We start from the raw sequence: 26,072 nt of genomic DNA on the forward strand, positions 1-26,072 counted from the left end.
GGGCTACTGCTTGACAGGACCCTTGCTACTAAAAGTACTCTGAGTTCTATGTGAAATGTGAAATTATTTCTTTGCCCATTTTCAAATGTTTATTTTTAATTTTTTAACTCTTCATTTTTCAATCATTTCAGGTTTATAAAGCAGCTACAAAAAATCTTTGTATATTTTCACCAAAATTTCCCAGAAGTTAACATCTTAGGTAACTAAATTATCAAAATCACGAGATTAAACATTGATTCAGTACAATTATTAAACCTTCTTTAAAGTTTTACCAATTGTCTCTCTAATGTCATTTTTATTGTCCAGGATCCAATCCATGATCACATGCTGGTTTTGGCTGCCATGTATATCCACTCTCCTTTATTCTAGAACTGATTCTCAGTGCTTCTTTGTCTTCCATGTTCTTGCCACTTTTGAAGAGCACTGGTCAGTTATGTTCAGAAATATTTCTAAATTTAGGGTTATTATTTTTTTTTAATTTGAGACAGTCTCACTCTGCCACCCAGGCTGGAGTGCAGTGGCACAGTCTCGGCTCACTGAAACCTCCTCCTCCCAGGTTCAAGCGATTTCCCTGCCTCAGCCTCCTGAGTAGCTGGGATTAGAGGCGTGTGCCACCTTGTCAGACTATTTTGTATTTTTGGTGGAGAGGGTGTTTCACCATGTTGACCAGGCTGGTCTTGAACTCCTGACCTCAAGTGATACACCCACCTTGGCCTCCCAAAGTGCTGGGATTACAGGCATGAGCCATTGCGCCTGGCCAAATTTAGGGCTGATAGATTCCACAATTAAATATACACTAATTATTTTGAGTAAAAAAATCACAGGAATTATGCCATGTCCTTTTGAGTGCAGCATATTGGGAGACACAGGCCATTGATTTGTCTCTGACTGATGATGTTAACTTTGATTAGTAGGTTAAGGTGGTGTCTTCCAGGCTTCTTCACCTTAAAGTTACTATTTTTCTTTTTTAAACCCTCAGAAAGTGTACCCTGTCACGTTTTCTCATTCAGCTTGGCATAAACAGAAAGAGGGAAGGAGGAAGGGGGGTGGAGAGAGAGAGAGAGAGAGGAGAGAGAGAGAGAGAGGAGGGGGGGGAGAGAGAGAGAGAGAGAGAGAGAGAGAGAGAGAGAGAGACCCTGCCTCTGAAAAAAAGGAACTCCTCGGGCACCTGAATTGTGCTGATGTTAACTCCTGTTTCAGTGGGAAAGTGTAAGACCTATAAGGGGAACAAAGGGAATATTGGTCTCTCCTTGGGTTTTTCTCCAGGTGGCATGTCATTTTCCCCTCCATCAGCTGAAGTCTCTCATTCCACCCTAGGAAGTTGTTCTTGAACTCGGGCACAGGAGGAATTTCCTTTCTGGGATGTTGAGCAAGTCCATTTTTACCTAATAACTTCATCCAGTATTCATTCTTGGCTCTGAAAGCTGCTCCTCCCACGTGGTCTGCAAAACAACACACCCTCATCCTACTCTGCCTGTTTATGTCACTGCTTCATCTGATGATTGTTTGTAATGGTCACATCTGTTGCTTATCTGCCTTGTAGGAGGCCGTGGAGATGAGCAAGGTAATATGTGTTCAAAGGAAAGGAAAACATGTCCCACTCTGAACCACACTCTTTTTCGGGGGCACAACATCACTGAAGTCATCATCTGCCCAGGATACCTCATGATTTAATCATAGGAGATATCCTTTTACATGTAGGAAACTATAATTCCAGAAGAGTGAAGGGACTTAGTGAAAACACAACTGAAGATGTAAATAATCCAAACTTAGAACTCAAATTTCCAGATTGTAAGGACTCTTGTTTAAAACACTACTGGCTCTCAGACGCCATGGAGCACCTAAGAAAGTTGTATGAAGATGAGCAAGACCCAATTTCATATTTACACAAAATTGCAGTATTCTAGACACTAAAGTACAGACGGAAGTAATTCTTCTCATGGGGAAATGCATTTACTTAGGAGTAAGCCCACGTGTAACAATGTAAAAAATAATTTTATAGCCAATGACTTTACACTCATATCAGCTGAGTTCTAACCATGGTTTTAATTAAAAAAAAATATTTATTCTTTTTTGGTTCAAAAAGCAATACAAGAACAATGTAAAATTTGAAACTGTAGAAAAAATGTATTATACAAAAATGTAAGATGTAATGTGAAAAAATAAAAAGCACTGTTAAAGATAATCACTACTATAGTTTTGGTTAGTAAAATTCTCCAACTTTTCTGCCTATGTAATATAAAAATATTTATATATTTTATATTATTTTCTATATTGTATTCATATTAAAATACGAGATTATTCCTACTTCTTTGAGAAAGCTCCTTTTTACACTTATTATGAAGCTTTTCCTGTGAAGTTATACTACCTGAGTTTTAATGAGTGTAAAGTATTCTATTGGATGGTTGAACCATAATTTATGTAAATATTATATAATATTTATGTAAATAACATATTGTTGGGACATAAAGTAGTTTTTTTAATGCTATTAACAATGACCATGACCAGCCTGGGCAACATGGCAAAACCCCATCTCCACAAAAAAATTTTAAAAAATTAGCCAGGCATAGTAGCATGTACCTGCAGTCCCAGCTACCCACTAGGCTGAGGTGGAAGGATCAGTTGAGCCTGGGAGATGAAGGCTACAGTGAGCCATGATCATATCACTGCACTCCAGCCTGAATGACAGAGTGAGACTCAAATAAAACCCCAAACCCACAATGATTAAATTAATATTCAAATATTTGAATCTTTATGTACATTCACAATAGGTAAAGTATGTATAAATTAAAGTTTAAACTTATTTACTAATAAGTTACCAAAATCAGGAGATTTTTGTTACATATTTCTGTATTTCCTCTAGAAAGATTTACCCCAATTTACAATCTTCAAGCACTGTCTGTTTACTTCTTTGTTGTGACTATGAGGAGTGCATCTGGCCACAGAGAACAGAAAACCTGACCACAGCAGTAAAAGTAAGAAGTCTGTTTGTCTCAGACCACAAGAAGGCCAGAGGTTATCAATCTTTTCGTCTTTTTCATTCAGTAGTGTTTCACATGCATTTGCCTATATGCAACCTGTATTAGCCCATTTTCACACCGCTATAAAGAACTGCCAGAGACTGGGTAATTTATAAAGGAAGAGGCTTAATTGACTCACAGTTCCACATGGCTGGGGAGGCCTCAGGAAACTTACAATCACGATGGAAGGGGAAGCAAACACACCCTTCTTCACATGATGGCAGGAACGAGAAGTGCCTAGCAAACGGGGGAAAGCCCCTTATAAAACCATCAGATATCGTGAGAACTCACTATCATGAGAAGAGCAGCATGGGGGTAACCACCCCCATGATTCAATTACCTCCCACTGGGTCCCTCCCATGACACATGGGGATTATGGAAACTACAATTCAATATGAGATTTGGGTAACGACGTAGCCAAACCGTACATATCACACCATGCTTTTTAAAAGTTGACATCATCAAATGGCTATAATTATACAATAATTTTATTCTAATCATTCCCTAATTTTCCTTTTTATGTTATTTTAATTAATCCTGTTTTGAACAGCTTTATGTATAATTTTTAGTTTACATCTTGGATTATAAGAGTCCTACGACTGAGGATTTCTACCTATTTTGATATCGTGGTCTAGTATTCTAAATGTTTTAAAAATTTATTTTAAAATGAACTTTGTATTCTAGAATAGTCTTAGATTTACAGGGAAGTTGCAAAGATAGTACACAGGGTTCCCATAACCCTGCATCCAGTTTCTCTAATTGTTGACATCTTCTGTTACTATGGTACATTTGTCAAAACTAATGAATCAATATTGATACATCATTATTAATTAAAGTTCATACTTTATTCGTATGTTCTTAGATTTTACCTGTTGTCCTTTTTCTGTTCCAGAAACCCACCCAGAATACCACTGAGTCATCATGTTTCCCTGAACTGTCTTTAGGCTGTGGCAGTTTCTCAGACTTTCCTTGCTTTTGATGACCTTGACAGTTTTGATGAATATTAATCAGGCATTTTGTAGAATCTTCCTCAATTTGGACATGTATGATGTTTTCCTCATGATTAGATGGTGGTTACAAATTTTGGGGAGGAAGAACACAGAGGTAGAATGCCATTTTCCTCACATCACATCGAAAGTTCATACTGTCAACATGACCTGTCATGGATGATGTCAAATGCAATTATGTGGCTGAAGCAGAGTTCTTTTCCACTGAGAGTTACTCTTTCCCCTTCCCTCCATGCTGTGTTCTTTAGAAGGAAGTCACTATGTGCAGCCCATACTTATGGGGGTTGTTGCGGGGGGAGTTATTCTCCACATCTTTGAGGGGATAGCTATACAAATTATTTGGAATTCTTTTGTACATGTTATTTATTCAATAACTCATGAATATTTGTTTTATACATTGGGATATAATGTAATACTGAACTATTTATTTTCTTGCTCCAATTACCCCAGCCGTGGCCATTGGAATCTCTTTCTGTTGGCTTCTATATTCCTTTAACATACTCCATTTTTGTTTTGTTTTTAGCATTTCCTTATTTTATGACACTACACAATGCTCCAGACTTGTCTTGTATATTTTCTGCCCCGTTCCTAGAATCGGCGTTTCTCCACAGAGCCTGATGCTTTTTATTGGAGAACAGTATTACAAACCAAGATCTAGAAACTGAGTATGCTTAATACTTTATAACCTGTAATCAGCGATATATTTTTTCTAATTTTAATCCCATTCTCATTGCAACTAAAAATTCATATACAGATATGTAAAATATCTGCAATTAAGCCTATTCTTTGTGTCTTGTTCTTGACAGAAATAAAGCAAGGCTGTTCTCAGGCATATGCTGGATTTCTTTTAATATTAATATGACTAAGGGTGATGCATAGATAGTTGCCTGCTGGGCAGAATGCCTTTTCACCCTTTCAGAGGTTCACCTGAAATCTCAGCCTCAGCCTTAGGGTCACCTCCTATAAGCTCTGTGAATTGCACAGGAGGAGGAACAAGGTCCACTCTGTCATTCTGCCTCACCTCAGTAAACACAGCCATGAAAAGCTACTTCTATTCTCATTTCTCTAACTTCACATCTTCCATTAAACAAACCCAAGATTCCACCTCTGAAAAATAAATTGTATATAGCAAGGCAGTACAACAGCAAGACACATCCTGATTTGAAGCTCCATTTTGTACCATTCCACTTGTAACATCATTTTTATGAAACGACAAGACCAAAAGAACAAATTTAAGAAATATGAAGAACCACATTCATTTTTATGCAGTCATTATAGGCATTGTCCAATGATCAAGACCATTGGCATTGGAGCTAAAATAAGAACAGAGAAGTATTACAGTGGAGAATCGAATCCATCAATCACATTAACAGTAAATTGCACACTAATCCTTTATCTATTATTTACAGTATCAATAAGTGTATCCTGTCTAGACTACAGAGTACTTAAACTCAAAGGTGCAATAATAACAAAGAATAACATTATTAAATAATAAGCATCAATTAAAAATTAAAATGAATGGAATATAAGAAAAAGCACCCTATATATTGTGTTGATAAACCTAGTTTATTTTGTGAAACTGTTATAGGAATTATGATTTATGCTAGCTGATAACTCTGATTTTGACAGTTGGGTCAACAAAAAACTCAGATTTTTTAAATTAAAATTTTTTTGCTGGAAAAAGGATCCCTATATGAATAAAATTTTAAATTTACATAATCAATGTTTTAGTATTTCCAAATTTTTTATGTGGTTTTCAAATTTGTATCTTATCAGTGTCATGTCAAATAAAAAAAGCTAAAGTAAATGGTTTATCTTGACCAAATTTAACAATCATGACTTCTATAGCTGCAAACAAAGCTTATCCGTTACCAAATGCAGTGTAGAATTTAACTTATATTCAGATAAAGTCAGGAAATGGCCTCTAAATGGTCCTCAATTTTCTTTCATTTAGACAAAAACTGAGTTTCCCCCTTTTGCTGAGTTGTTCAGTTAAAACACTATTTGATTTGGAGAGTGTGACTGATGGCTCCCCGTGAGAAGGGGCAGGGCAGAGCCAGGCCTGACCAGAGACAGAGCCACTCTGTCCCCTAGGAAGCTGACTCAGGTTCCAAGGCTTATGCCCTGGGCTTTGGCCCACAGGCATTTACTCAGAGAAAATTTGTAGAGTACAATCACGGTTGTTGAGTATAATCATGATGGCCCCTGATCAGTCATTCATTTCATATAGGAGCTACTTGGCATGTGTTTCAGAGGACTGGGATGAGAGTGGAGATCCATGACATGATACCAGTGATCATGCGGGTCCTAAGGACAGGTGGTGCAGGTGTCCATGGCGAAACAAGGCCTTCGCTGGTAGACTGGATTTCAGGGACAGGATCCTAATACCCACCAGGAAATTTGTCTGGAAGAAAAACAAGCTCCTAGGTTTCTGAGAGGAAAACCCGATAGGTTATTTAACAAAGATCTTAAATTAGATTAATGCAGAAGCTCAACTTTAGAATCAGTGGCACATAGCAAGGTTGAGCTTATGGACAAGACCATCTTCTTTTAAGAGCCTGACACTGAAGGATGTGTGGCTAGGGTGTGAGCATAGGAGTCAAAATTCAGCAGGAGACATTGATCCTAGATCAGATTAAAAGCAAAGGAGTCTTAGCCTCAGAAAAGTAGCTGCTGGAACAGAGCACATGGAAGGCCTGTAATTTGGTACTGACTGGCTAACTTGGCAGCTTTTAGTATGGGGTCAAACCTAATGGGACTTGATATTAAGAATGGGACTTGATACCGAGGCTTCTGCCTGGGGGATTAGCACAGTTTAAATATGGCCTGACACAGGGGTGAAGTTGCTCTTGTATATGGGATGTCAGGAGTCCCAGCTGTGAGGAACTGGGAATTATAGAGACTGAAATCAGAAGACGTGATGACTAAATGTAATGTCACACCCTGAATTGGATCCTGGGGCAGAAAGAGGTTATTAGGTAAAAAGTAAAAATATTTGAATAAAGTTTGGTCTTTAGTTAATTAAAATATGTCAATAACCATTCACTAGTTGTTAAAAATGAATCATAGAGATGTGATATGTTAACAATAACAGAAACTGGGTACAGGTTATATAGCCACCTTCTGTACTATCATCACGACTTTTTTGTAAATCTGAAACTATTCAAAAGTAAAAGTTTATTTTTTTAAAATCAGGCACCTCATTATCTTCCTCTTCTTTTTTGTTCTCTCATGGAGAAAATAGCATTTCCATTTCATTTTATCTGAGTGCTTTAGTATCTTTCCAGTAACATGGTTTATGTTTTTTTGTCTATGTCATATATGAAAATGAGCCCATTTTGCTTGCATACTACAATGTCTTAGTCTAGTCAGGCTGCTATAACAAAAATGCCATAAACTGAGTGATTTCTATGCAATAGGAATTTATTTCTCATAGTTCAGAAGGCCAGGAAGCTCAAGAACAAGGTGCCAGCAGATTTGCTACCAGGTGAGGGCCCACTCTGGTTCACAGAAGGCATCTTTTCCACCCTCACTTGGTGGAAGGGGTAAGGGATCTTTCTTGGGCCTCTTGTAAAAGGCACATCCTATTCATGAGGGTTCCATCTTCATGATCTAATCATTTCCCAAAGCTCTCACCTCCTAATACTGTCACATAAGAGAAGTTTTCAACTACTGAATTTCGAGGCACACTCAGATCATAGCATAACAAAAATTGTTCAATAACAAAAAATAACATGTCCTATGACTTCAGATATAATATTAATTGAAGAAATGATTTTATAACTGTGAATAAAGCATATTTTTAAAATAGTGTTTAAAAACAGAATAAATTTACTTTGAAGTCAATAAAGGTTACTTTTAAAATTAATGCTTGACATCATTTTAAATTTAACTTATCCCCTTACTTCCTTCTTTCATCTCTCTCTCTTTCTACCTGTTGCATTTTGTTAAAAATCTACAATTATATTTGATAGTTATAAAAAGCTTAGAATTGTCATATCTTTGACACCATCTACTTCAATTCTATCTTTGGATAAAGACATGGAGGTTCAGGGTTTTGATAAGCTACCCAAAATGAGCTATGCAATTCCATGTATTAATAAATAACAAAACCGGGCCTAGATCCAGTAGTCTACCAGTATTAGTTGGTTTTCATGCTGCTGATAAAGACCTACCCAAGACTGGGCAATCACAAAAGAAAGAGGTTTATTAGACTTAACAGTTCCACATGGCTGGGGAGGCCTCACATCATGGTGGAAAGCAAGGAGGAGTAAGTCACATTTTATGTGGATGGCAGCAGGCAAAGAGAACTTGTGCAGGGAAACTCCCAGTTTTAAAACCATCAGATCTCGTGAGACCCATACACTATCACAAGAAAAGCATGGGAGAGACCAGCCCCCATGATTCAATCATCTTCCACTGGGTCCCTCACACAACACATGGGAATTATGGGAGCTACAAGATGAGATTTGGGTGGGGACACAGAGCCAATCCGTATGACTACCTCCTAACAAAAAGCACATTTTAATGTACAGTCTTGCCTTCACTCTATAAAAATTACTTTGTTTCGAGAGTTATTCTTGAAGTTTCCCTTCCTATAAAGACAAAGACAAGTTTGTGTCAATGGCTATTTGCTTGGACTTCATCATCCATTGTTTCAGCAGGACTGATGTGAATCCTTTTACAGCTTAACTTTATAACCTCTTTAAAAGGAAATGCTGAGAAAAATTCATGATTCTCATGCTTAGATAAAAATGCCAGCCAGTTAATAACTTATAAAATAATTTTACTACTATATGAATTTTCCCCCATCTAGTCCAATTTTCTGAGTGCATATATGTGCTAAAATTTTAAGAGTGTAAACAGCAAAGTTGTTCTTAAAATTAGCTCTCCAAAGAATTATAAAGCAGTAAAGGAAATGAAATATGTTAGCCTTGAAGGTGATGCTATAAAGATATACAGTTATGTGTAGGAAGAAACATGTTCATTTGTATATTCTGGGCTGTTCTTTATTTTGTGGCTGCAGTCTGCTTGCTATGATTTTCCCTGAGGGAATTTCTGTTTCCATTCCAAGCGGTCTGTGTTCCAAAACAGCTACCAAAGTTTAGTGCTAATGTTCTTTCCATTGCCTACAAGTCAATGTCTTGCCACATTAAAGAGGTGTTTTCATGTCTTCACAGCATCTCTTCTGTACCCATCCCATCCCCAAACTACAGCTACCAGGGGCGGTTTCCCTGACAGCAGCTGCTGTCATCTTACGTGGCCTCCAGGGATGGTTCAAGGAAAAATGGAAGGGTATTTAGAAGTGAAAGAAAATAGGGCTTGACAGGTCACATTACAGTTATTATAGGCCTGGGTTCCTGGATTTGTTGGTTGGGGCCCCTACCTTGCCATAGCTCCTAAGTTTAATTTGGGGCTTGGTGACTCACTGGCGCCACACTCTGGCATCCTCATCATCAGCAAAGCCCTTTGGACTCCATCAAGCAGTGCAGCGCAGATCATCACAGAGAAACATATGGAGAAAACAACGTAAAAATCCCTGTGAAACTTATCATATTCCAGAGATATAGGACTAACCTGAGGAATTTTCTTTCAAAATTTGTTTTCTTCAGGTATTTAAAGTCAGAGTTAGGCACAAGTTTGGCTTTGAATTCCCTATTTGTACAATATACTTCTTCATTTTCATTTGTTTCTGTATACAAATAACATAGCCATCATTGAACAAATTTATTCAAAAGGAATAATGAAAATCTCCACCCCATCCTTACACCATGCCTGAGAGAAAACCACTGATTGCAATTGGTCTATATCCATCCAGTTTTGGGACTGTGTTTATGCAAATATGTACATAAATATGCTACAAAAAATATATCATACTGTGTGTGTATGTATAACTTGCACTTGCCTTTTTACTAAACAATATAATACATTGGGTATCTTTCTATATCAATACACACAGAGTCATTTCATTCTTTTTAATAGCCACATAGTATTCCACTCTATTATACAGAGTTATTATAATCTATTTAACCAGTCCCCCAATGATAGGCATTTGGATTAGTTTCACACTTGTAATAAAAGTGGTATCATTATACATATATCTGTGATTACTTGGAGAAATATTTTTGCATAATAAATTTCTAGAAGAGAAAGACAAAATATATCAATGTATGCTTCCATCAAGAATGATTAAAGTCCATATTTTTTCCTATTGTCATACCTAACAATGTAAATTTTTAATACATTTTGGTCTTTGTTAGTCTAATTTTTTTTACTTAATTATAAGTGAGTTTGTAAATTTTTAAGAGCTATGTTTAATGAACATCTGTGTTACGTCTTTGTGAATTCTGTGTTCATATTTGTTGTTTATTTTCTGTAGTGGTGTTTTCCTTTATCTTACAGATTTGTGAAAGATAATCTTAACACATTGGGTGTCATTGCAATTTCCCTCATTTTGTCATCTGTCTTTTATCTTGTTTATATAGTCATTTCATTCATCTTTTTCTTTATGGTTTCTACTTATCTGATGTGTTTAGCAAGGTGTTCCTTACATAAAAATTATTTTCCACTGGTACATTTACTATTTTTGTTATTTTTAAAACATTAACCAATCTAGAGACCTTTTAGGATATGGTTCTGAAGTAGGAATACTTCATTTCTTTGGGAAAGATTCATTTCTTCCCAATTGGGTAGGAAAATTCTGTAGCCCATTTATTGAACAATATGTCTTTTCTCCACTAATACGAAATATCACTTTTATTATATAGTAAATCCCATATATATCAAGGTCTATTTTTTATTATGAATAACTCATTGACCTATTGATTTTTATCTCTATTAGTGTCAGAGTGTTTTAATTGCTGTATTTTATAATGTTTTAATAAATTACAGATCAAGGCTTCATTAATCATTTTCACATTGCTCATAGCATTATAAATTATTTATTATATTCCAAATGAAATTTTAAACTTATTTTTCAAGGTTCTGAAAATGCTTAATTTAGTTTTTAATTGTAATCGCAATAATTTTATTATAACTTACTACTTTAGACTCTTCCCTCAATATAGTTATGGTTCCTCATTTAGCCTTTCTTTTGTGTTTAACTGAAAATCTTGGATCTTTCTTATTGGATTTATTTCTAGGTATGTTTATTAGCATTATTAATGAGTCTTGTTTCCCACTTCATTTTCTAACTTTTATTGATTTTTGGTATATTTTTTGGTGTTATTTCTGAGGCCTCTGATCTGTTCCATTGGTCTATATAACTGTTTTGGTACCAGTACCACACTGTTTTGGTTACTGTAGACTTGTAGTACAGTTTGCTTTCTCATACTTTCTGTTGCTGTAGCAGACAGTTTTCTTGATTTTATTCCAAGGTAGTTATATAATTTTTGGTAAATAATCATACATTTTACAACCAATATATACTTTTTTTCCTTTCCTTATATTCTTTCATTGGCCTTAAGTTCCAGAATCTTGTTGAATAATAGAAGTATTAATAGACAGCATTCTCTATTTTTTTTATATTATACTTTAAGTTCTGGGGTACACGTGCACAACGTACAGGTTTGTTACATAGGTATACATGTGCCATGTTGGTGTGCTGCATCCATCAACTCATCATTTATATTAGGTATTTCTCCTAATGCTATCCCTCTCCCAGTCCCCCACCCACCTACAGGCCCCAGTGTGTGATGATCCCCTCCCTGTGTCCATGTGTTCTCATTGTTCAATTCCCACTTATGAGTGAGAACATGCGGCGTTTGTTTTTCTGTCCTTGTGATAGTTTGCTGAGAATGATGGTTTCCACTTTTATCCATGTCCCTGTAAAGAACATGAACCCATCTTTTTTATGGCTGCATAGTATTCCACGGTGTATATGTGCCACATTTTCCTTATCCAGTCTATTACTGATGGGTATTTGGGTTGGTTCCAAGTCTTTGCTATTGTGAATAGTGTCACAATAAACATACATGTGCATGTGTCTTTATAGCAGCATAATTTATAATCCCTTGGGTATATACCCAGTAATGGGTTGGCTGGGTCAAATGGTATTTCTAGTTCTAGATCCTTGAGGAATCACCACACTGCCTTCCACAATGGTTGAACTAATTTACATTCCCACCAACAGTGTAAAAGCATTCCTATTTCTCCACATCCTCTCCAGCACCTGTTGTTTCCTGACTTTTTAATGATCACTATTCTAACTGGTGAGAGATGGTATCTCATTGCAGTTTTGATTTGCATTTCTCTAATGACCAGTGATGATGAGCATTTTTTCCTATGTCTGTTGGCTTCATAAATGTCTTCTTTTGAAAAGTGTCTGTTAATATCCTTTTCCCACTTTTCGATGGGGTTGTTTTTTTCTTATAAATTTATTGAAATTCTTTGTAGATTCTAGATATTAGCCCTTTGTCAGATGGATAGATTACAAAAATTTTCTCCAATTCTGTAGGTTGCCTGTTCACTCTGCTGAGCGTTTCTTTTGCTGTGCAGAAGCTCTTTAGTATAATTAGATCCCATTTGTCAATTTTGGCTTTTGTTGCCATTGCTTTTGGTGTTTCAGTCATGAAGTCTTTGCCCATGCCTAGGTCCTAAATGGTAGTGCCTAGGTTTTCTTCTAAGGTTTTTATGGTTTTAGGTCTTACATTTAAGTCTTTAATACATCTTGAGTTAATCTTTGTATACGGTGTAAGGAAGGAATCCAGTTTCAGCTTTCTACATATGGCTAGCCAGTTTTCCCAGCACCATTTATTAAATAGGGAATCCTTTCCCCATTGCTTGTTTGTGTCAGGTTTGTCAAAGACCAGATGGTTGTAGATGTGTGGTGTTATTTCTGAGGCCTCTGATCTGTTCCATTGGTCTATATAACTGTTTTGGTACCAGTACCACACTGTTTTGGTTACTGTAGACTTGTAGTACAGTTTGAAGTCAGGTAGCATGATGCCTCCAGCTTTGTTCTTTTTGCTTAGAATTGTCTTGGCTATGCGTGCTCTTTTTCGGTTCCATATGAACTTTAAAGTAGTTTTTTCCAATTCTGTGAAGGAAGTCAGTGGTAGCTTGATGGGGATAGTAGTGAAGGTATAAATTACCTTGGGCAGTATGGCCATTTTCACGATATTGATTCTTCCTATCCATAAGCATGAAATGTCCTTCTATTTGTTTGTGTCCTCTTTTATTTCACTGAGCAGTGGTTTGTAGTTCTCCTTGAAGAGGTCTTTCACATCCCTCCTAGGTATTTTATTCTCTTTGTAGCAATTGTGAAAGGGAGTTCACTCATTATTTCACTCTCTATTTGCTTGTAATTGGTATATAGATACGCTTGTGATTTTTGCACACTGATTTTGTATCCTGAGACTTTGCTGAAGTTGCTTATCAGCTTAACGAGATTTGGGCTGAGATTATGGGGTTTTCTAAATATATAATCATGTTATCTGCAAACAGACAATTTGACTTCCTCTTTTCCTAATTGAATACCCTTTATTTCTTTCTCTTTTCTGATTGCCCTGGCCAGAACTTCCAATACTATGCTGAATAGGAGTGGTGATAGAGGGTATCCTTGTCTTGTGCCAGCTTTCAAAGGGAATGCTTCCAGTTTTTGCCCATTCAGTATGATATTGGCTGTGGGTTTGTCATAAATAGCTCTTATTATTTTGAGATACGTCCCATCAATACCTAGTTTATTGAGAGTTTTTAGCATGAAGAGCTGTTGAATTTTGTTGAAGGTCTTTCCTGCATCTATTGAGATAAGCATGTGGGTTTTGTCGTTGGTTCTGTTTATGTGATGGATTACGTTTATTGATTTGCATATGTTGAACCAGCCTTGCATCCCAGGGATGAAGCCCACTTGATCATGGTGGATAAGCTTTTTGAAGTACTGCTGGATTTGGCTTGCTACTATTTTATTGAGGATTTTTGCATCGATGTTTATCAGGGATACTGACCTAAAATTCTTTTTTTGTTGTGTCTCTGCCAGGCTTTGGTATCAGGATGATGCTGGCCTCCTAAAATGAGTTAGGGAGGATTCCTTCCTTTTCTATTGATTGGGATAGTTTCTGAAGGAATGGTACCAGCTCCTCTTTGTACCTCTGGTAGAATTCGGCTGTGAATCCGTCTGGTCCTGGACTTTTTTTGGTTGGTAGGCTCTTAATTATTGCCTCACTTCAGAACCTGTTATTGGTCTATTCAGAGACATGACTTCTTCCTGGTTTAGTCTTGGGAGGGTGTATGTGTCCAGGAGTGTATCCATTTCTTCTAGATTTTCTAGTTTATTTGCATAGAGGTGTTTATAGTATTTTCTTACGGTAGTTTGTATTTCTGTGGGATTGGTGGTCATATCCCCTTTATCATTTTTTATTACTTCCATTTGATTCTTCTCTTTATTCCTTATTAGTCTTGCTAGCAGTCCATGAATTTTGTTGATCTTTTCAAAAAACCAGATCCTGGATTCATTGATTTTTTTGAAGGTTTTTTTTGTGTCTCTATCTTCTTCAGTTCTGCTCTGATCTCAGTTATTTCTTGTCTTCTGCTAGCTTTTCAATTTGTTTGCTCTTGTTTCTCTAGTTCTTTTAATTGTGATGTTAAAGTGTCGATTTTAGATCTTTCCTACTTTCTCTTGTTGGCATTTACTACTATAAATTTCCCTCTAAACACTGCTTTAAATGTGTCCCAGAGAATCTGGTACACTGTGTCTTCATTCTCAATGGTTTCAAAGAACATCTTTATTTCTGCCATCATTTCATTAGTTACCCAGTAGTCATTCAGGAGCAAGTTGTTCAGTTTCCATGTAGTTGTGTGGTTTTGAGTGAGTTTCTTAATCCTGAATTCAAATTTGATTGCACTGTGATCTGAGAGACAATTTGTTTTGATTTCTGTTATTCACATGTGCTGAGGAGTGTTTTACTTCCAAACAGTCCTCCTGGTCCATTTTAGAATAAGTGCGATGTGGTGCTGAGAAGAATGCATATTTTGTTGATTTGGGGTGGAGCGTTCTGTAAAAGTCTATTAGGTCTGCGTTGTCCAGAGCTGAGTTCAAGTCCTGGATATCCATGTTAATTTTCTGTCTTGTTGTTCTGTCTAATATTGACAATGGGGTGTTAAAGTCTCCCACTATTATTGTGTGGGAGTCTCAGTCTCTTTGTAGGTCTCTAAGTACTTGCTTTATGAATCTGGGTGCTCCTGTATTGGGTGCATATATATTTAGGATAGTTAGCTCTTCTTGTTGAATTGATCCCTTTACCATTATGTCATGGCCTTCTTTGTGTCTTTTGATCTTTGTTGGTTTAAAGTCTTGTTTTATCTTTGCTATTGCGAATAGTGCCGCAAGTTGATGTGTGCAGCAAACCAACATGGCGCATGCATACTTATGTATCAAACCTGCATTTTGTCCACATGTACCCTATAACTTAAAGTATAATAATAATAAAAAGTCTGTTTTATCACAGACTAGGATTTCAACCCCTGCTTTTTTTTTGCTTTCCATTTGCTTGGTAGATCTTCCTCCATCCCTTTATTTTGAGCCTATATGTGTCTTTGCACATGAGATGGGTCTCCTGAATACAGCACACCAATGGGTGTTGACTCTTTATCCAATCTGCCAGTCTGTGTCTTTTAATTGGGCATTTAGCACATTTACATTTAAGGTCAATATTATTATGTGTGAATTTGATCCTGTCATTATGATGCTAGCTGGTTATTTTGCCCGTTAGTTGATGCAGTTTCTTCATAGCATCAATGGACTTTACTATTTGGCATGTTTTCACAGTGGCTGGTACCCACTCTTCCTTTCCATATTTAGTGCTTCCTTCAGGAGCTCTTGTAAGGCAGGCCTGGTGGTGACAAAATCTCTCAGCATTTGCTTGTCTATAAAGGATTTTATTTCTCCTTCTCTTGTGAAGCTTAGTTTGGCTGGATATGAAATTCTGCATTGAAAATTCTTTTCTTTAAGAATGTTGAACATTGGCCCCCACTCTCTTCTGGCTTGTAGGGTGTCTGCCAAGAGATCTGCTGTTAGTCCGATGGGCTTCCCTTTGTGGGTAACCTAACCTTTCTCTTTGGCTGCCCTTAACATTTTTTCCTTCATTTCAACCTTGGTGAATCTGATGATTATATGACTTGGGGTTGCTTTTCTTGAGGAGTATCTCTGTATTTCCTGAATTTGAATCTTGGCCTGTCTTCCTAGGTTGGAAAAGTTTTCCTAGATAATATCCTGAAGAGTGTTTTCTAACTTGGTTCCATTCTCCCCATCACTTTCCGGTACACCAATCAAATGTAGATTTGGTCTTTTCACATAGTCCCATATTTCTTGGGGGCTTTATTCATTTCTTTTCACTCTTTTTTCTCTAATCTTGTCTTCTCACTTTTTTTCATTAATTTGATCTTCAATCACTGATATCCTTTCTTCCACTTGATCTAATCAGCTATTGAAGCTTGTGTATGCTTCATGAAGTTCTTGTGCTGTGTTTTTCAGCTCCTTCAGGTAATTTATGTTTTTCTCTACACTAGTTATTCTAGTTAGCCATTCTTCTAACCTTTTTTCAAGGTTCTTAGCTTCCTTGCAATGGGTTAGAACATGCTCCTTTAGCTCGGAGAAGTTTGTTATTACCCACCTTCTGAAGCCTACTTCTGTCAACGCATCAAACTCATTCTCCATCCAGTTTTGTTCCCTTGCTGGTGAGGAGTTGTGATCCTTTGGAGGAGAAGAGGCATTCTGGTTCTTGGAATTTTTAGCCTTTCTGCTCTGGTGTCTCCCCATCTTTGTGGTTTTATCTACCTTCGGTCTTTTATCTACCATTGGTCTTGATGTTGGTTTTGGTGTGGATGTCCTTTTTGTTAATGTTGATGCTATTCCTTTCTGTTTGTTGGTTTTCCTTCTAACAGTCAGGTCCCTCAGTTTCAGGTCTGTTGGAGTTTGCTGGAGGTCCACTCCAGACTCTGTTTGCCTGGGTATCACCAGCGGAGGCTGCAGAACAGCAAATATTGCTGCCTGATCCTTCCTCTGGAAGCTTTGTCCCAGAGGGGCACCCACCAGATGCCAGCAAGAGCTCTCCTTAATGAGGTGTCTCTCAGCCCCTACTGGGAGGTGTCTCCCAGGCAGGCTACATGGGTGTCAGGGACCCACTTAAAGAGGCAGTCCATCCATTATCAGAGCTCGACCACCATGCTGGGTGAGCCACTGCTCTTTTCAGAGCTGTCAGGCAGGGACATTTAAGTCTGGAGAAGCTGTGCCCACAGCTGCCCCTTCCCCCACGTGCTCTGTCCTAGGGGGATGAGGGTTTTACCTATAATTCCCTGACTGGGGCTGCTGCCTTTTGTTCAGATATGCCGTGCCCACAGCGGTGAAATCTAGAGAGGCAGTCAGCCTTGCTGAGCTTCAGTGCGCTCCGCCCAGTTTGAGCTTCCGGACAGCTTTGTTTACTCTGTGAGCATAAAACTGCCTACTCAAGCCTCAGCAATGGTGGATGCCCCTCCCCCTGCCAAGCCAGCGTCCCAGGTCAATTTCAGACTGCTGCCCTTGCAGTGAGAATTTCAAGCCAATGGATCTTAGCTTGCTGGACTCTGTGGGCATGGGACCCACCTAGCCAGCCACTGGAGGGTATCTCCTGGTCTGCCAGTTGTGAAGACCATGGGAAAAGCGCAGTATTTGGGCAGAAGTGTACTGTTCCTCCCAACACAGTCTCTCATGGCTTCCCTTGGCTAGGGAAGGGAAATCCCCTGACCCCTTGTGTTTCCCAGGTGAGGCAATGCCCCACCCTCCTTCGGCTAGCCCTCTGTGGGATGCACCCACTGTCCAACCAGTCTCAATGAGATGAACCAGATACCTCAGTTGGAAATGCAGAAATCACCCATCTTCTGTGTTGATCTCCCTGGGAGCTGCAGACTAGAGTTGTTCCTATTAGGCCATCTTGGAAGAGTCCCTGGTTTTTCTTCTTGTGCTCCCATGTCCTCTTATTTATCACTTTAATGTGATTATTTTTGGTATTTCATTACTAAGTATTATATTGGCTTTGGATTTCTAAAAAATACTCGTTACCAAGTTAAGAAAGTCTGCTTTTCCCTTGGCATGCTAGGAATTTTAATCAAAAGTAATGTTAACATTTATAAAATGTCCTTTAGCATCTACCAAGATTACATTAGCATATTTCCTAACTTTGAACAATTTTTGTACTCTTGAATAAATTTGATCAGGTAAAGTGTATTGCTCTTTTAATATACTGTTGGATTTGATATTTCATAATAGACTTTTTATTTGTGCTTATTAGATAGATTGGCCCATGGTTTTGTGACATATTTATCAGGTTTATTGTATCAAAGTTATAATTTCTATACCTTTGTAACAATTAAGTACTACAGAACTTAACTATTCATCAGTATTTGGTAAAAATTTCTGAGAAAACCAACATGGCCCAGAGCCATTTTACAGTATTTTTTTTACAAAATGTTCAACTTTTCTATGGATATTGATCTATTTTGGCTTCCTATATTTTATTCAGGCAAATTGGTTGTTTGTAGTTTCCTTAAAAATATCTATTTTAAAATTTTATACTCAGAAAAGTACAAAAATTATATTTAAAAATTATAATTTCCTTTGATTATACCCCTTTTCTGTTTTCTAATATTGTATTTGTGTTCTCCTAGGTTTCCTTTGGCTAGACTTGCCCGGGATTGGTTGGTTTGTTTTGTTTTCATAACTTTTCAATTACAAGATCACTGTTTTTATCAATAAATTGTAATGTTTGGCTTTCTCATGTTTAAGTCATTGCTTTTACATTCTTTTACTTTCTTTTGATTTATTTTCTTCTTTTTAATTTCTTGAGTTATACATTTATGTTATTTTAAACAAAATTTTTCATAAGGTAAGATCTGGTTACAATTCACAAGATTATATTATGTTATCAGGATTCTTTTTTCTTCTTTGATACAGGAGTTATCTAGAAGACTGTATTTTTATTTCCAGGTGATTTTTAGAAATGCTTTATTTTGATGCTGATGTCAGTATTTATTGCATGGAGTCTAACATATATTTCCTATACAAAATTATTCATTTTCAAATACATTTCTAATTATACAAGTAGCACATGAATACATTTTTACTGTGAAAGATTCATACAATGTAGACAAAACTATTTCCTCTAACCCCATCTCTAGTGGCAACTTTAGTTACTGGCTTATTGCATATCATTTCAGTCTCTTTTCTATTCATCTGTGTCCTCTCACCAGGAACTGGCACCATCCTGTACATACTGTATGTAGCACACTGACCCATGCATGCATGGGCATTGCTCCTACCCGCAGGCTGCTGCCTAGCTTGTGGCTAATACGGGGATATGGAGAAGTCAATTCATCTGGTTGCTCCTGCTGAATTACACCAACTAATCACCTTCTCGATTACTTTTGATGCACCCCTGCTCATTGCATCTGCCAACCCAGAGCATGAAGTAACTCTTTTATAGAAGTTTTTCCTGCATGCAATTTGACCATACATTTCTCCTTCAAGTTACTGTGTTTTCATCTTTCAGTTATTCAACATAATTTTGTGTAGTCAATATTCATTTATAGTTACCAACATATTTACCCATCCAATATTCTTCATTCCCTACTTGAATTTCCATCTTTTTCAAATGAGATCATTTTTACTTTTGCTAGTAGAAATCCCTTCAGCATTTCAGTGTAAAACTCCTAGCAATAAATTATGTGAATTTTGGTTTTTTGTTTACTTTTTGCTTCTTTTTGTTGTTCGTTTGCTTGAAAATGTCATCATTTAATGTTCATTTTTGAAGATTGTTTTTCACAGGTTGGCCTTTAGTTTCTTTCAGTACTCTAGAGATAGCATTCCATTATCTTCTGGCTTCTATTGTTGCTATTAGAGACAGCTGCCAGTCTAATTGTTGCTCTTTTGTAGATAATGTGTCTTTTTTCTTCTGGCTGGTTTTTCCATCTTCTCTATCTTTGGTTCAGCAGTTTTATTTTGAGTTGCATAATTGTGGTTTTCTCTATAGTTATCCTGCTTGAGGGTTTGCTGAGCTTCTTAATCAGTGGATTAAATGTATTTTATCTGCTTTAGAAAATTCCCAACCATTATCCCTTTGAATATTGCTTCTGCTCTATTTCTTTCTCCTTGCCCTCTGAAACTTCCGTTTTACATGGTAGACCTTTCATACTTGTCCTGTATGTCTCTTACATTTGTTTCTTTTTTTTTCTTTCTTTTTTTCTTTCATGCTTCACTTTGTATATTTTTCATTGATATGTTTCCAGTTCACAAGTCTTGTATTCAATCGTGTCCAACCTATTGTTAAACTCATACATTGAGTTTTTAAATTTAATTTTGAAATAATTTACTTTGAAATATTTTTATCAGAAAAGTTGCAAGAACAGTAGAATGAACTCCCACATTCTCTTCATCCTGATTCCTCAGTTAATAGTTTCATATTTGCTCCATCTCTCTTTGTAAAGATGATAGATAGATAGATAGATTAGATAGACAGATAGATAGATAGATAGATAGATAGATAGATAGATAGATAGATGTGTATTTTCAAGGATATGATACCTTTTTTGAATATTTTGAGAGCAAGTTAAGCAAGTTGAAATCCTTATGTCCTATCATCTCTAAATATTCCTATTACTACTTCTCCCAAAGACACTCTCCTACAGAGTAATTACCAAGCCTTTCAAATCAGAAAATGGACAGTGATAAATACCACCATTCAAACCACAGTTCATTACTATCCAATGTTCCAGGCTTATCTTGAAATTTCCCTATGTCCATCCTTGAATCATCCACTTTTACAAGGAGTCCTTGTTGTTTATTATGGAAATTGGAACCTACATACTTGGTATGTCAATTGCTACTGGGGTGTCATTGCACCTAGGCTCTCTCCATGGTCAGAATTTTGAAACATATGTATGTATTCATGTATATGTACACAGACATACTCACTTGCATTGATAATTTTTTTGTTTCTTTCCTCCCTTCCCTTTCACTCTTTCCTTCTTTCCTTCCTTTTGCTCTTTCCTTCCTTCCTTCTTCCTTCTTACCATAACAATAGCAATGAGTCATTTTTTTCTCTTCCCCTTTTCAAATTTGTAAATTTCTTTTCCCACAGAGAGAAATCCAGCTTCCATTAGCTTCAATATAGATACTTTTTTGATCAATCCTCCTTTACATAATTAATTTCCTGAAAATGCTAGGTACTACCATGGCCAACTCATCACTCCTGCTGTCACTTTTGAACTCTTCTCCCCACCAAACCCTGGGCTGGTTGATATGCCACTGCCTCCATGCCCCTGCCTCCACCTTTCTGGCTGTTAGACACATTGCTAACTGTGCACCCCAACTTACTCTCACCTTCACCTCCCTAGTGCTTCTTCTGCTGGGCATACAACTGCCACCATATGTACCCCCTATACATGCTTCCTTGGACACCAGGCACTCTGCTGCCTCCACATAGCTTTCCCATTATGACTTCTTTTGCTGCTATGCACATCACTATCTGTATGCCTGCCACCCTACTTTCTTGGCTGTTGGACACACTGCTATCTCTATTGATCCCTTCCACTGCAGTTTTCTCCATATATTGATTTCTTAACTGAAGATACTATATTTTTTCAAATTTAGAATGCCTAAAGAAATCTTTTTTATAGGTTACTTTTACTGAAAATTGTCCATTTCCTCATTGACTTTGCATTTTATTTCTTAAACATATTCATAAAAATTATTTGTAAATTCTTGTTTGCTGATTACAATATCTCGATGATCTACAATTGTGTTTCTATTGTGTGTTTTTTTTCTCTTGATTATTGGGCAAATGAACTTGATCTTCCATGTCTAGTAATTTAAAAAATGTTAGACATTTTGTATAATAAAACCACAAAGGGTCCAGATGATACTGCCTTCCACCCAAAAGTGTTCCCTTTTTCTTCTGTTGGGCAGTAGAATAGCCTTTGATCACCTCAATCGAGTCAGAGATTATTCTGAATTAGAAGTTGGTTTCAGTTTTGCTAAGTGTACCTCTGATTCACTTCTGTTCTTAGGGTGTAGCCCTCCAGGGCTTTCAATTGAGAGCCTGGTGGATCTCTGTCTTCCAGCCCTAAAATATAACAACAATTTTTCAGTTTAGCTCTTTAACCTCCTGCTCCATAAAGCTTCAAAATTCAGCAACTCTCTTGAAAGGAAGACTGGCAATGTGTTTGGGACACTCTATAGTCTCCTGTGAAGACTAGAGATCTCTTTTGTTGTTTTCTTTGAGGGACAGCCTGTAGCTTTGCTCAGAATCTGTAAATAGTCCCATCAAAAAACCACCTGTAGATTATCAATGTCAATTCCCTACTCCCTTTTATGTTTTCATATTTTACTTCTTTTGTTTTGGGGCTCCTCTTTTCCATAGCAGTTCGTTGATTCTCTAGCACCATGACACTGTGGGGGATTTCACTTTGCATTTCAGAAGTTTGGGGGCTACTGTTTTAGCCTCCATACAGTCTCAGAATTCAGTTAATGTCTTAGTCGTGTATTTAGGGTTTCTCACATCTTCAGTGAGTCACCAAAGCCCCATATAACTGCTAAAGGTTTTGTTAGTTTAACTTTTTTCCCCAGCTGCATCTTTCTGCCTGGACTCAGCCTCATCCTTAGCCCGCACTCCAAACTGGCAATTTTGCCAAGGGGAAAAAATTGTGGACATCATCAAGTCATTACTGGAAAGTTCTCACTTCTCTGGAATTTTAATCCATTTAGTTCTTGTTTTTAAAACCCTCTGATTCCTTTATAAATATATAATTTACCTAGGCTTTTCTCATTGTTGTTAGTCCAAGTGTTGGCCTGCCACACTGACTATATCCTTTCTGGAAATAGAAATTCTCTCTGTTGCCCTTAATGAATTAAAAAAAATTTTATACCACTTTATCATTTATTCTTAGTCCAAAACATGTTTTCTACCGTTGTTGGAAGCAGAAGTTCTGGAATTGGTTTCTATGTATTTTCAGATCCCGTAAAAATGAATTAAGCTGAATTTGACTAATGTAAATTAGATTTATGTGAATAAAGGATAAATAGTTATGTTGATCATTGTTGCAATTAGAGAAGTGGTACAGGTTCCCCATTCTAGCACTGAGTATTTGAAATCATACCTCGGCTAAGATCCTGCAATATTTTAGTTCACTGCCTGTGTGCATTGACACATATTATCAGCCCGCTCTTTTCTTATATTAAACAGGGCCACAAGACGCAACACAGGCTTTCTCATTGCTTCATAATTTTTTCTTCTTTCACTTTCATTCAGTCACTTCATATCAGCTATGTGTTAAGCATAGGAGATTTGTCAGTGAAAAAAGTAGTCAAACTCCTCATCTTTATGGAGATTACTTTGTAGTAGGAAGAGAAAACAATAAACAAAAGCAATAACACACTTCATAGTAGACATATAATTCCAAGCATGTGTATTTTAAATACGGGAGAGACACTCAAGACAGAAATAAAATGTCATAAAATCCAAGCCCTACAGTCTGTAAGGGACTTGGACAAGACCCCAAGATTCTTCAAGGGTAGGATAGGTGGGGACTACCTGTAACAATTAATGAAGGTGTAGTATTCAGCTCTTCTATTTCTACTGATAAAGTTCTTTCTCTATATATTATAAAACTTATATGGTTATAGTTTTAAGTTGGGAAGGTTGAAAATGTTGTAATGTACAGGAATAAGGAAAATGATTTCTTATAGTCTGTATATCTTGGTTTAAGAAATGTATTCCCTGGAGTTAAGTTTCAGGTGCCATTTTCCCCTCTCCTATGAGTATATCCCATACAAATGTTGTAACATCTCCCCAGTTTCTGCTGGTTAGATCAGTCTTTGCTTTTGTTTCCAGAATTTTCAGATTTCTTGCTGGTCCATGAAATAGGAACTTCTTCTTACCTTCTGAAAATATTAAAAGGAGACTTACACCCTTCTTCCTATGCTCACTACTCTTGGTGAAGAGTGATTAAGCGGTGAAAATGGGGAAAAAAAAGCCTATTTTTAAATTCTCTTTTGGATGAACATTCTCACAAAATACATTTTTCTCTTCTGCCCAGGGTAAACTTACTGGGTCAAGCTCTGCCCTTATAAGAGGGGTCAATATCTTTACATACATATATTCATTTTTGCCAGAGGTCCAAGTCACACTCTCTAAATCATCTTAACCAACAACAGAACTGATATTGGGTTCCAAGCTGGCTCCCTTCTCCACTGATTAAGAACCTATAGACAAAAGGGGCAATTGGTCTCTCCAAGACACTCAATGAAATTTTTGAGTTACTCCAGAACTCCTAAGGGCCACATCTCCCCCCGTTACTGCTATTTGTATTATTTAAGCATCGTCCTTTCTCTTGAAGACCCATAGTGTGTATGTTTTAGGAGGCAAAAGCTCATAAAAGATAAATAGAATAAGAAGGTTATACTTATACAGAGGAGGCAGATTGGTTGGGGTGGCAGCAGTGATGAAGCGATGAGGATAATGCTGGGGTAAATGTCAATGACAGTGTGAGAAAAGCAAAGATGATTGACTTGGACCTGGAGTTCATTACCTTTTCTATTATTTCCTTTCTCCTGTATGATAAAGGGAGAATGAAAAATGACTACAAAGAAATAGTATTTTCTGACTTCGAAGAGGTTGTATATTACTATAATAAGACCCTTTTGAAAGGAAATGAAATTAAAAAAATACTAAATCATTGCACTGAAAGTTGCTCATGAAAATTGGGACTAAGTAGAATCAAAATTATCCTGAAGTCACAATCCATACAAGCAAGATGAACATGGAGTGAAATATTTAAGGTGTTGAAAGAAAAAACCACCAACCTAGGATTCTGTCCTGGGTCACCCTTCAGAAGTTAGAAGTAATACTTTTAGACAAGTAAAAATCATGGAAATTTGTTGTCAGTAGACTTGCTTTGCAAGAAATGTTAAAAGAAGTCCTTCAAATAGAAGAAAAACATATAGTCTAGGATATAATTGAGGAAAGGGAGAATGTTATAGAAAGAATAAATAAGGGTAAAATAAAACTTTTTTTATTTTCTTTTTCCTTTCTTTCTATTTTTTTTTTTTTTAAAGAGTCTCACTCTGTTGCCCAGGCTGCAGTGGTGGAGTGGTGGAGTAGAACAGCACAATCTTGGCTCACTGCAACCTCTGCCTCCCAGGTTCAAGCAATTCTCCTGCCGCAGCCTCCCAAATAGCTTGGATTACAGGCATGTGCCACCATGCCTGGCTGATTTTTGTATTTTTTGTAGAGATGGGGTTTCACCATGCTGGCCAGGCTGGTTTCGAACTCTTGACCTCAAGTGATCCACCTGCCTTGGCCTCCCAAAGTGCTGAGATTATAGGCATGAGCCACTGCAGTTAATTGATCTAACAGATAACAGTTTGTTCAAAATAATGATAGCAACATTGCATTTGGTGATTATAGTTTAGGGACAAGTGAAATGAATGACAGAAATGTTTTTTGTCTGTTTGTTTGTTTGTTTGTTTTTGAGACAGTCTCGCTCTATTGCCAGGCTGGAGTGCAGTGGCCTAATCTTGGCTCACTGCAACCTCCGCCTCCCGGGTTCAAGTGATTCTCCTGCCCCAGCCTCCCAAATAGCTGGATTACAGGCACGTGCTACCACGCCCAGCTAATTTTTGTATATTTAGTAGAGATGGGGTTTCACCATGTTGGCCAGGCTGGTCTCGATCTCTTGGCCTCTTGATCCACCTGCCTTGGCATCCCAAAGTGTTGGGATTACAGGCATGAGCCACCGTGCCTGGCTGACAGAAATGTTACAAGGGATGAAAGTAAAAAATTGAAACACTCAAGGATAAGGTACTTCTGCTACCTTTGAAGTGATATAGTGTTACTTAAAAGTAGAATTGGATTATTTGTAAGTGAGTATTTCAAACTCTAGGACAACCTCTGACAAAAATTTTAAAAATAAGTATAGTTGATATGGTAAGAGATGAGAAAAAATGGCATAACATAAAATGCTCAATCAAAGTTAGAAAGTCAGAAAAACAGTGGAAAACAAAAATAAAAGGAACAAAGCA

At 37.1% G+C, this 26,072-nt stretch overlaps 1 long non-coding RNA gene across 1 annotated transcript in view; it reads right to left on the reverse strand.

Moving 5' to 3' along the window:
* Window positions 1–20,366, reverse strand: part of LOC131382893 (uncharacterized) — a 73,164-nt gene extending 52,798 nt beyond the window's left edge. Inside the window, exons 1-2 of the long non-coding RNA XR_009212521.1 lie at window positions 19,271–20,366; window positions 3,890–4,177 (exon numbers count right to left, since the gene is read on the reverse strand). This is a non-coding gene — a long non-coding RNA (uncharacterized LOC131382893). The remainder of the gene's footprint in view (window positions 1–3,889; window positions 4,178–19,270) is intronic.
* Window positions 20,367–26,072: the final 5,706 nt, after the last annotated feature.

This window comes from Hylobates moloch, unplaced genomic scaffold, assembly GCF_009828535.3.
Source record: "Hylobates moloch isolate HMO894 unplaced genomic scaffold, HMol_V3 SCAFFOLD_2, whole genome shotgun sequence".
Lineage (NCBI taxonomy): Eukaryota > Metazoa > Chordata > Mammalia > Primates > Hylobatidae > Hylobates > Hylobates moloch.